The sequence below is a fragment of the Urocitellus parryii genome, chromosome 3 (assembly GCF_045843805.1).
Source record: "Urocitellus parryii isolate mUroPar1 chromosome 3, mUroPar1.hap1, whole genome shotgun sequence".
NCBI classification, from domain to species: Eukaryota; Metazoa; Chordata; class Mammalia; order Rodentia; family Sciuridae; genus Urocitellus; species Urocitellus parryii.
The window spans coordinates 39,123,187-39,132,901 of record NC_135533.1 but is presented as its reverse complement, the minus strand read 5'-3'; the positions used below and the strand labels follow the sequence as shown (position 1 = coordinate 39,132,901).

At 37.6% G+C, this 9,715-nt stretch overlaps 1 pseudogene; it reads left to right on the top strand.

The window, feature by feature from the left end:
• Nucleotides 1-3,917: 3,917 nt before the first annotated feature.
• LOC113196806 (serine/threonine-protein phosphatase PP1-beta catalytic subunit-like) overlaps nucleotides 3,918-9,715 on the top strand; it is a 48,777-nt pseudogene continuing 42,979 nt past the window's right edge.

The following is a 9,715-nucleotide window of genomic DNA, read 5'->3' as shown; positions in this document are numbered from 1 at the left end:
TGTATGTCAATTATTCCTCAATAAAAGAAGGGGAAAAAGCATATATGTGTTAAAAAAGTGAGACATCAATCCAAAAAGAAACAAAATAATGGAACTGAGAAGGAAACAACTCTGAAGACATTAAATTGAACTCAGTTCAACAAATGATTTTTTGAGCACTTATTAATTCCAACAGGTTCTATTTTCATTGAGCAATAAACAGAAGTAAATCAGGTAAATAAGAAGTCTCACTCTTATTAATTTATCAAGAATAGTGGTCAACATTTATATATGCTTTTTGAACATAAGATAATACAAGCACAGTGGATATATTGGGAATACAGACAGGTATTAAAGAAAATATTTTGAAAACATGAATCTCATGAAAATTGAAGAGAGATCTTAGAGTAGAGGTAAGAGATCAGGGGAAGGTCAGAGGGAAGGAAAAGGAGAAATATTGGGGAATAAAATTGGCCAAATAATATTGTTATATTGTGTGCATGTAAGAATAAGTAACAAAAAATCCTGCCACTATGTACAACTATTATGCACCTATAAAAATATGGAAAAAATATCTTCATCTCTTTAAAGACCACGGAAGTCTGTGACTACACTGGAATGTTTAAAAACAAAGTAGAGTCACATCTGTCTGGCAGAGACACAGCCTGTTGCTGTTGCATCTTTACCATTCTGTAATTTGATGTGGCTTCTACTCCAGGGTTTCTCCAATTTCCCCAAATCCTCTAATTATCTATTGCTGCTTCCTCATAATTAATTAAAGAGGAAATTCTGCTAATTAAGTCTGAACCAGGATTCTGTATTACATCTTTCCCTTTGCCCTTCATGTCATTACTTCAACGCATTTTAGCCTTGAACTAGAACTTGTGGGTTTGCTATTGTAGTCCTGCATGTTGCATCTTATTCTAGAAGAATACAGAGAAATGTAATTAAATAATAATTTAAAATTCACTTGCAGAAATGAATCAATAGTTGACTTCACTTACTGATTAAAATAGTTTTCATGAGGTATAGTGGCAGAACTTTAATTGTAATTAAGGATTTTTTTTTTTGTCTCTAAGGTTCAAAGGACCCTGTGGATTAATTAGTCCTTATGATGTCCCCATAGAAAATAGGGTAGAGATGTTCCATTGGATCTTATTTTTCACTTTCTCCTCATTAGTCACAAATTCAAAATATATATTGAGCTACTATTCAGAGTAAGAAACTGTGCTAGATGTTGAAAATACTACAACGAAAAAATTTTTAAAACATTCCAGTGAAAACAGATTGTAATAATATAATATTGGTGGGAAATAAGTTCAATTATAAAATTAAGCAGGACGCAAGAAGAGAGAGTCAAGAGTTTCCATTTTATTTGAGATGAACAAAAAAGGTTTCTATGAAAATGTGACTTCAGACATAGCTAGCCCTGGAGAGAAAAAGAGGTAAAGCAGACACTCTTCCTCTAGACATTTCTCTGAAATATTTCTCCAAAATATTTCTCCAAAATATGTAGTAGAGAATATCTAGAGGAAACATCCTGTCTAAAGACCTGAGCCAAGGGAGTACTTGGCATATCAGAGAGGTGGAAGTGCTGGATTGTTGCAAGAAAAGAGGCTTGTGCCTCTTTTCCATGTGAAACAGTCAGCCCTCCTGCTTTCTTCTGTACTCTGTACACTGCTGATCTTGCTCTATAAGTAGGCATTTGAGAAAGACTTGGAGTTCCTAATTTTAGTTTGGCAGTCTTAATAGAAGGAATGTTCTGTATTAGTCAGGGACCCGAAACAAGAAATAAGGCAGATTCAACAAGGATTGTTCAAAGGGTTTAAGTAAGGAAGTATTTACAGAGGGGTGATCACATCAGGAAACCACCACCTGAAGGCTAAGGAGAGAAGATGGTTTTACTGGACTCTAGTAGGAACTGCAGCCATTCAAAAGATGTACACCTAGCAGGAGCAGTAGTGGCAGATCAGACAGCCCCTGTTAGATGGAGACTCAGAGGGAAAGTACAGGGGTTGCAATGACCAACCTCCCTCTCCTGTCCCATTCCTGTCTTCTATCAGTAACCCCATTGGTCTAATTTGCCTGGATGTCACAAGACAAGGAGCCCTGGTAACTTACTCTTCAGGGTTCAACATCCTTAAGCAGTGAGAAGAATAAAAAGTAGATCAGGCCCATGCATGATGGCACATTCCTACAATACCTAAGATTCAAGGGGCCAAGGAAAGAGAATTGCAACTTCCAGACTGGTCTTAGCAACTTAGTGAGAACCTATCTAAGGAAAAAATAAAAATAAAAAGCCTTGCAAAGCCATGGGTGGTATGTAACTCAGTGGTAGTGCACCTCTGGGTTTAGTCCCTGGAACCACACACAAAAAAATAAGTTGGATCAGGGGCAGGAGTGAAAGGCAAGCAGGAACTGGCACACTCTGTAATGCTGCATTTCATCTATATTTTATTGGGTTTTTAGTTCAGAAGCAATTATAGCAGCAATAGCTAACAAGAGTCAAATAAGTATGAAAATGTTACATGTTGTAAGGAATCAAGAACATATTCTTCTAATCATTAAAAATTCAGATGGCTATGAAGCTCCAAAGCAATTCAGATGTTTTTAAACTACTCCCCCAAAGAGAAGTTTGTGTGCATGTATAGACCATTTATTTATTTTAATTATGCATTTATCTATGTCTAATATATTGTCTTGAGGGTCTGAAGAAATTTTGTTCAAGTGCATAGTCTTAGACATTACTTGTTGATTTCTGTTTTAGTCTCTAGCCCATTGTAGAGGGCTGGATGCATGCAACTTAGTCTCACTCTTGTTGTCTAACAAAAAGCATGTATCGATGACTTTATGCAAGACAGAGATTTCTGCACATTTCCCACTAGCCTTCAAGATCGCTGTGTTTCCTTAGATTCTTCATGGAGCTTAGAGTCACAATTTCACTATCAAATTTCTTATTTGGAGGCTATTGAAAATCAGAGATGACATCAATTTATACCTGTCACAATATTTGCTAGAGAGGGTTTTGGTATGATAAGAATTTGAAGTGAATTGTATCATTATACAGTAAGCTATGATTTTAACCAGACAGCACAAAACTGCCTTGGCAAGGAAGTTTCCCAAAGGTTATCTGTTTGAATTGTAAGAATATTCTTCCAGTATTCTAATATCTTACAAGTCTCTGTGCTCATTTCAATGATGTACCAAAATGTTCCCCAACAAAGGAGATTTTCTTTGTCCATTATTTAATGATTTCATGGGATAAGAAAAGAAGGTAGAATGGATTTTCCTTTCCAGAGTTAAAGAACAGCTTAGATAAGAACATTTATCTAACAAACCCCTTCTCCAGACCAGGACCAGTGTTACTGGCACACATTCAAAGTGAAGAATCATCAGTGCCCTTGTAGCTGCATGACCTTAGGTAATAGGTCTCCCCATACCAGGGTCTGTAGGTTCAAAGGCAGAGGGAAAACATGACTAAAGAAGAAAATTGGAGTTAAATGACAACCATTATCAACCTACTCTTATGGGCTGATAATGGGCTATAGGGGTAATGACCAAACAAACTCCATTTTACCCTGAGACTCTGTTAGAAAAATGATTTTCTAGATGTTAGTAACCATACTTTAACTTGTACTCAACTAGTGTCATTTTGACCTACTTCCCCTTCTGCTTATGATTTTAGATCTCATGATGTCTGTTTATGGTTTTGAATCATAGCCACAGCCACTTAGAAATTAATGTGGTTTATTACTATAAAGGTGGACTCTAACCCTTGGAGGGGGGTGAGGAATATAGACTTGCAGCCTGCCTCCTTGTTGGGCCAGCGGGTGCCCAGCCTCCTGGTGAATAAAGATGGTTCTATCGCCTGCTCCTGCTTTAAGATTGACTTGGTAATTTATTGCAATCTCACCACAACACTACTTCAAATACCAAAGATGTCCAGCATTAAAGAATCCACAGAACATGCAAATCAGAAAGGACTTGGTAAGCTAATGGTCTTGACTGCCCCCAAAACAGAATTGAGGAGTGGCAAGGAAACAGAGTATGTTACTAATCACTCTGCCACCATTTCACTAAGGAGGACACTGGTGCTAGTAAAGAATGAGCACCTGGTTTATGTGCTGCCAAGGTAAGTGGTATTAAAGTGATAGTAGACCAGCCTTCCCAGAAGCAGAGGCTGAGACAGGGATTCTGATGCATGGAATTTCCTGAGGGATTGCCCTCAGTAAACACTTCTATCTCAATGAGGGATGCAGGGAGAATCTCAATGAGGATGCTCTGGGACAAGTGTAATCATGATCAAATCCATGGTCGTCTTGGAACCCTGCAGAGGTGACCACAGCTCAAGAAAAAGGGTTGGCACTTTGTACACATAGAATATTGGATGTCCCCAGCTTGTTAATGGGGGAGAGGCATAACTTCCTATGTGAGGCAGCTCTAGAGGCAGCTAAAACAACTTATAGCTGATTCAAATTGAAGGATGGTACACTAACCCCATAATGGGATTCTGGACAGAGGACCCCTAGTATCTTCCATGGACTCCATATTTGAATTCAGGTCTCCAGACTCCTACATGCCTTCTGTACAATGTGTCATATGGTCCACAGAATACCTCCTCCTCCCTCCCACCCACTACTATCGTGCCCGCACGCGGCGCGCGCACACACACACACACACACACACATCACATCACATCTGAACTCAACCTCTTATGCTTCCTTCTTTCTCATCCTTATAGGAAATGAGGTAAAAAAAAGTTGAATGGGACACCAAACATTCTTCCTGCCCCTGTCAAAGTCGTTTCTCCAACTGCTCATATTTGTGAGAAGTGTTGCTCAGTGTCCCTGAAGGCACCAGGGAAGTGCTTTGAAATGCTGTACTATTTTGTGTCCTTGAATTAGTGTGGATTTTGGGATTGTCAATAGTGATAAATCTAAAATTCACTTTCTCAGCCTGGGTCCCCAATCTACTACTTCTGCCTTAACAGAAGATATTGGACAAAGCATTTAGACAAAACAAATCCACTTAAAAACAATACACTGAAAATGTAAAAATAATGGAAAAGAGAGCTATGCCACAGGGGGAGATTCAAGTAATCACATGCCTTAAATAATAGAAGTCTGTGGATTCATGCTGGCGACCTAAGTAGGTCACCTAATCGGTTGTTTACTGTGCTGCTGGATGTGAAGCATGATAAAGTAAGCAGGGAAGAAACAGTTTGAGCTCCATCTCCATAACAACAGAGAAGAGAACAATTACAAGAGACCCTGGCCCCACCACCTCCACAAAAGCAGTTTTAACCTCAGAGCAATGAGGAGTGACATAGCAAACCACCCGCTGATGTCTGAACAACACAGGGCATGGAGCCAGGTGAAAACTTTCCCTTTCCAGAGGACTCAAGACTTTGATCCATGGACAGATATGCTGAACCAGCGGAAGCTTTGAAAGGACCAAACCAACTAGTGTAAGAAAAATGAAAGACAATGGAATGAGAGTTTTAAAAGTGATCTGATTTCAAAACATGTTATATTCAAGATGGGACTGAGGTAGGATAGAAGTCATATGGATAGGTAGAGAGAAGACACAGGGCAAAACGAGAGTGGCCATGATTTCATGACCACTTAAACATGGATTAAAAGTTCAGCTTTAAAAGTCACTTTTACATACCTTGATCACAAGCAGCAGTGTCAATTGCTAGACCTTACACACACACACATACACACACACACCCGCACACGCACGCCAACGTGGTACTGTTTTCACAAAGGGGAAGAAAATGACCCCTGTCCCAATAATGCTCAACATGTCAGTAAATTATCAGGCCCCTACTCCTCCTCCTGGTAATAGTCAACATGCCCAGTTGCCAATAAAACTGGGAACTTCAAATGTCCTCTGAGATCATGTCTCTGTTGTTGATTTTATGTGTATTCACAGGCTTTACTAAGAGGGAGCTAGTACGGGTTCCTATTCAACACCTGCACTCTAGACTGGCTCTCAGAGTGTGTGCTTCTTCCTCCCAATAAATTGAACCTGTGCCTCATGTTGACCCATTCTAAAATTCCTTTTTGCAACCACATCAAGGAACATCCTGGCCTAAGTTGAGAAGCACCTCCCTTTTAGGGGCCTTTCTCAGGATCCTAATCTCAGTGATAAGACAATGTATATTAGTTGTTAGGGTTTGTGTATAAAGTGTTTTGCCAAAAGCTCTTGCATTAATGCAAAAAATATTCAGAGGAGAAATGACTAGATTATGAGAGCTGTGACCTCATCACTCCAACCTGGTTTGAATGAACTAACTGGGTGGTAAGTGTAGGCAGGTAAGTCCTGCTCTGGGAGGAATCATCTTGCCTGTGGCCCCTCCCTCTGCTTCTCTCAACTTCCTGGCTTCCAAGAATGGAGTGGTGCTCCTCTTCCAGGTCCTTCTACCACAAAGCGCTGTGTCATCTTTAGCCCAGAGCAATAGACTCGGCTGATCAGGGACTAAATCTCTGGAACCATGAGCCCAAATAAACTTTCCCTCCTCTCAGTTTGTCTTTTCAGGTATTTTGGTCACAGCAAAACGCTAGTAAACATTAAGAGATTGGTGTATTGGTGTATTGTCAAGACTTACCAATTTTACCAAGAGTGTATCTTATCTTAGACATAGTATTGTAAATGATAACTTGATATTGAGGTCTAAATACCATTTCAAAATTGGTCTATGTTCCTTTTCTCTATCTTAATAAAGTATAAAAAATTTAAACCACATTAAACTTTTTTATTTGTTCTAATTAGTTATACTCTATTTATGTATGATGTATTTTGACACATCATACATAAATGGAGTATAACTTCTCATTCTTCTGGTTCTTCATGATGTAGAATCACACCCGTCATGTAATCATATATGTACATAGGGTAATAATGTCCCATTCATTTCATTATCCTTCTTAGCCCCAAATCCCTCCCCTCCCTTCACTCCCCTCTGCCTAATAAAAAGTACCTCTATTTTTCTCTAGCCTCCCCCCCCTTATTGTATATTAGCATCTGCATATCTAAGAAAACATTTGGGCTTTGGTTTTTGGGGGATTGGCTTATTTCACTTAGCATAATATCCTCCAGCTCCATACATTCACCTACAAATACCATAATTTCATTCTTTTTGAAGTTCGAGTAGTATTCCATTGTGTATATATATCACATTTTCTCTATCCGTTCATCTGTTGAAGGGTATCTAGGTTGGTTCCATAATTTGGCTATTGTGTATTGAGCTGCTATAAACATTGATGTGGCTGCATCTCTGTAGTGTGCTGATTTTAAGTCCTTTGGGTATAAACTGAGGAGTGGGATAGCTGAGTCAGTCAAATGGTGATCCCATTCCAAGTTTTCTGAGGAATCTCCACACTGCTTTCCATAATGGTTGCACCAATTTGTAGACTTACAAGCAGTGTATGAGTGTACCTTTTCCCCCATATCCTCGCCAACATTGTTGTTTGTGTTCTTGATAACTGCTATTCTAACCAGAGTGAGATAAAATCTTAGAGAAGTTTTGATTTGCATCTCTCTAATTGCTAGAGATCTTTTCATATATTTGTTGATTGATTGTATTTCTTCTTTTGTGAAGTGTCTGTTCAGTTCTCTTATCCATTTATTGATTGGGCTATTTGGGTTTTTTTTTTTGGTGTTAAGTTTTTGAATTCTTTATATATCCTAGAGATTAATGCTGTATCTGAGGAGCATGTGGTAAAGATTTTCTCCCATTCTATAGGCTCTCTCTTCATGTTATTGATTGTTTCTTTTGCTGAGAAGAACCTTTTTAGTTTGAATCCATCCCATTTATTGATTCTTGATTTTACTTCTTGCACTTTAGGACTCTTGTGAAAGAAGTCAGTTCCTAAGCCAACATGGTGGAATTTTTGGACTAGTTTTTCTTCTATTATGCATAGGGTCTCTGTTCTAGTGCCTAAGTCTTTGATCTACTTTGAGTTGAGTTTTGTGCAGAGTAAGAGAAAAGGGTTTAATTTATTTTTGTTACATATGAATTTCCAGTTTTCCCAGCACCATTTGTTCAACAGGCTATCTTTTCTCTAATGAATATTTTTGGCACTTTTGCCTAGTATGAGATAACCAAATTAAAAATTTTACACCATTTTATCCAGTCATGACTACTTTCACAAAATATTTTCAATAGTTCTCTTCAACAAACTTTTCAAAGCACTCTAAATAGTTTTCTTACTTTTTTTTTAACACATAGGGAATTTATTTGAGAGATCTGTTTATAGAAATTTTTGCTAGTAGATTAGAAATTTTATCTTTCAGCATGAAATCATTCATTGCATTCAACTAATTTGTGTTTTAGAAACTATGACATTGAGATTTTGTACTTCATTTTAAATTTTACATTTCTAGACATTTTCTAAAGGACTTAATAATTCTATGAGGGATTTTGAGTATGGATTTTTTTTCTTTTTTCCAATAAAGAATATATTTGAAAGATTACTATTAACAAATTTAATGTATCATAATTATATATCAGCCCCTAATAAATTCGTAACAACAGGACTTAAACTTCTGACAATCCCTTTTAGTTCTTTCCCTCCAACCCTAGGACTTTGCTCCCTGAATTTCTTTACACAGGACAGTTCATTTGCATTAGGCATCAGGAATGAATATCTCTGACTACAACCAAATTCTAGAGACTAGCAATATATCAGTTTGTAAATGAGTAGAAAAATATCATTTGAGAAAACTTTGCAAGTTTTCTTGGATAAAACCAATGAGGATTTGGATTCCTGTCTTTGCAAATCAAAATTTATGCCAGAAAGCTCTAATGGAAACTGTGCCAATCCACAAATTTATATGTAAATTAATTCTAAACACTAAATGAATTCATTCCCAACATCTGGAACATTATTTATTTCCTTTTATTCTTTGCAATATACATAATTAAATTAAATTATAATTTAGGTCAATCTGTTGTAAAGAGATTTGATTTAATGTAATCAGTTTTTAGAAGAGGCCTATTCCTTGTCACCTGTGTTGCCCTTTCAAAAAAATCAAAGCACTATCAGGAGTGGATAAGAGTCCAGTGTGTAATGCTGAGGTGGATGTCCAGCCCAGCTCAGCCCAGCCCAAACCAGTCCACTCCACCTCTCTCTAGCTCTGTGTGAATTCAGGTGAACTGCTGAAATTCACTAAGAAGATTCCCTCTTTTTAAAAGGGAGCCATAACAATAGTTATTACATCACCAGCATTAGTCTGTATGGATGAATTAATGTGATTAATACTCTCCCCAGTGCCTGATACAGTGAGTGATCAACAAATGGTTACTTGTTATGTTTGAAAAGGAAGCAGGATAATATTTTTACTATATATTGCTGTTAACAAAATATTAATATGTAATAAAGATGAATGGAAAAGTTGCTATCAGTGAATTCTTGATATTTCTAGAATATAAAACTACTTCCTTGCATTCTGAATCCTTCAGTGAATTCCTGTAATTTTGCCCAAAAAATGTGCAAACTTCTTGTCATAATATACAAATATTCAAATCATCTTCTCACTCCACATTTTTCCAGCTTTATCTTTCAGTACTCCTGGCTTGACTTGATATAAAGAATGGACTATTCCCAGCCCCTGACTATACCATGTGTCCCAGTCACTCTGCTTTCCCCTAAGGCACTCCCTTTGATTAGGATGCCCTCTGTACTTTCTCTTACCTCCTGCCTAACTTGCACTCCTCTTTCATGACCCA